Here is a 2,500-nt window from a genome sequence, read left to right as displayed (position 1 = left end):
CCCCGGACGGCGATTGATCGTCAAGCGACGCTCAGACAGGCGTAGCCCCGGGAGGAACCCGGGGCCGCAAGTGCGTTCGAAGTGTCGATGATCAATGTGTCCTGCAATTCACATTAATTCTCGCAGCTAGCTGCGTTCTTCATCGACGCACGAGCCGAGTGATCCACCGCTAAGAGTTGTCTGGCTTTCGGGACCGCTCGCGTGAAGCGGCCCCTTTTCTGTTTCTGCAGGGACGCGCGCGCCCCCGCGCGCCCCGCTTCGACCGTACGAGCACACACAAACGGAGGAGGAGGAGGAGAAAGCGCGGGGCAAAAAAGAGAAACCCCGCGCAACGCTCCGAAGGTCGGCCAAAGAAAGGCGGAGGGGCCCGCGCCCCCGACCGCCTCCCCCCGCGAGGGGAGACGCCGCCTCGCGTGCCGTCCTTCGGAGGCGGCCCAGGCGCCCGGGCTCGGCCCGACCTCCGCGCGGAGGGGCTTGTGCGGCAACGCGCCGGACCGCGGGGGGCACGGTGGCCCGCCCGGCCTCTCGATCACGGGACGACTACGCGTTCGCGGGCCGGGGGCGCGACCGCCGGCCCCCGCCGCTCCCGGCTCACTCCCTGGCTTCTCCTTTTCACCGCTCCGCCGACTCGCGGAACGCCGCCGCGCCAAAACGCGGGGGCCGGCTCTCCCGCCAGCGGCCCCTGAACGTCGCCCGAAACGCCACGCGGCGGCGGGACCGTTCCGCCGGCGCAACCCCTGGCGCGGGACCGCTTGCCCGCCGGAAGGCGAACGCCCGGCGGGCCGCGCTCCGCCACCGGCGCCGGAGGCGGGACGCCGCCGAGACCCGAGCCGGCATCGCGGAGCGCCCGAGGTCTGCCGCTCGGCAAAACCCCTCCGCCACCCGCGGCCGCACTCCCGGGACCGCCGCCGCTTCGCACCGCCGAGCTGCCCTTCCGCGAGCACGCGCCCAGCGGGCAGGCGTACGGCGGCTGAGCCGGGGGGCACCGCCCGCTCCCCTCGTTTCCACTCGGGGACCGGACGGGGAAGCGCCCCCGCGGCCGCCCCGCACGCCTCCCCTTTTTTTTGGCCCACACGCGGCCGGGAAGGGCGACGGGGAAGCGGACGGGCGGGGCCCGGGCCGGGACGGCCGCCGGTGAAGGCGGGCGCCTCGCGGCCGACCGTCCCCCCCCCCCGGGGGGGGCGGGGACACTCGCCGAGCGGCGACGCCGCCGCTCGGCACGGGGTCGCCCGCGCCCGCCGGACCTCCGGCGATGGAGGAGCCGGCCGAGCGCTGCGCCCCAACGGGCGGGGACAGCGCTCCGAGTCAGGGGTGGCCGGCGGCCGGCGCCGCCGCGGTGCGGTTCGAGGCGACAAGGCCGTCGAGGCGAGAGGCGCGCGGTCGCGCCTGACGCGGCGCCGCCCGCGAGCCCGCGGCGGCGGCTAAGGAGAAAGAGCGAGAGAGCGCGGCGGGCCCCGGCGGCCGCAACCCCGCAGCTGAGGTAGGTAAGGCAGAGAGCGCGCGCCCTCTGCCGGCGTCGCCCCGCATCGCAGAGGCCAGCGGGGTCGGCCCCCCGCGGCCGATCGCGCGCCGCGGCCTCTCCGCCGAGACCGGGCCGCAGAGAGGGGGGGGCAGGGCGCCCCTTCCCCGGCCCGGCACGGGTGGCCCCCGCGCGCGGGCAAGCGCGGCGGGACGCCGACGACGGCGAGCGCGGCCGGTCGCGACGGACACGCCACCGCAGGGGATCGGCGGGAGTAGCTCCCCACCCCTCGATGGCGCCCCGCGCCGCCACCGCCCGACACCCGCTGCCGCCGCCGCCACCGCCGCCGCCGCCGCGGCGGGGCCGTGCCGGGCCGCCCGAGTCTTTAAACCTCCGCCCGGCTCGGCGGCCCTTTCGGCCCCCAACAGGCGTTTGACGACGCCGAGGGAAACCGGCAGGAGACCGCCGAGGCGCGAAGCGCTAGGTACCTGGCCCTGGGGTGAGGGAAACGACCTGCATGGCCCCGCCGGGGTGCCTCCCCCGCTGCCACCCTCGGGGGAGCGTCCACCGGCGGGGGCGCGCCCGACGTCCGCTGCCATCACCGCGGCAATCCTTCTCGGGGCCCGGGGTTTCCCTCAGTAGCCCGGCGCTGCGCCCGAGAGGACCACCGCGGCTCGGGCCGCCCCGCCGGCGCGGGGAACACGGCCCAGCCACCGAGAAACCTCGCACACCCCCGGCCGAGAGAGGCCACGGCGACGACGGTGCGGACCGTCGCCGCCGCGCCACCCGGCGGCGGCTCGCGCACGTGCGCGCTCCCCCTGGAGGCGCGACCCGGAACTGCCGGAGCCCGGCCCTCGGGAGCTCCTCTGCCGCGCGAGGAGGCCGCTCGGCCAAGGAGAGCGGGATTTTGCCGGGCGGCAAAGCCCCGCGTCCCCCCCCGCGCTCTGGGGAAGGGCCGGAGGAGCCGCCTCCTCCGAGCCCCGAAGGCCTTCCCGCGCGCACCCTTTTTACACACGTTGGCCATCGCCTTGCGCCATCGGC

The 2,500-nt window shown here is 77.0% G+C and overlaps 1 non-coding gene across 1 annotated transcript; it reads right to left on the bottom strand.

Moving 5' to 3' along the window:
* Positions 1–25: 25 nt before the first annotated feature.
* On the bottom strand, positions 26–178 carry LOC148218925 (5.8S ribosomal RNA). Its single transcript, XR_015800119.1, has one exon. It is a non-coding gene; the product is annotated as a 5.8S ribosomal RNA (ribosomal RNA).
* Between the last annotated feature and the right edge of the window lie 2,322 nt (positions 179–2,500).

Source organism: Sturnus vulgaris, unplaced genomic scaffold (genome assembly GCF_052056855.1).
Source record: "Sturnus vulgaris isolate bStuVul1 unplaced genomic scaffold, bStuVul1.hap1 Scaffold_157, whole genome shotgun sequence".
NCBI lineage: Eukaryota > Metazoa > Chordata > Aves > Passeriformes > Sturnidae > Sturnus > Sturnus vulgaris.
The sequence above is the reverse complement of the archived record's forward strand: the minus strand, read 5'-3'. Positions and strand labels throughout refer to the sequence as shown.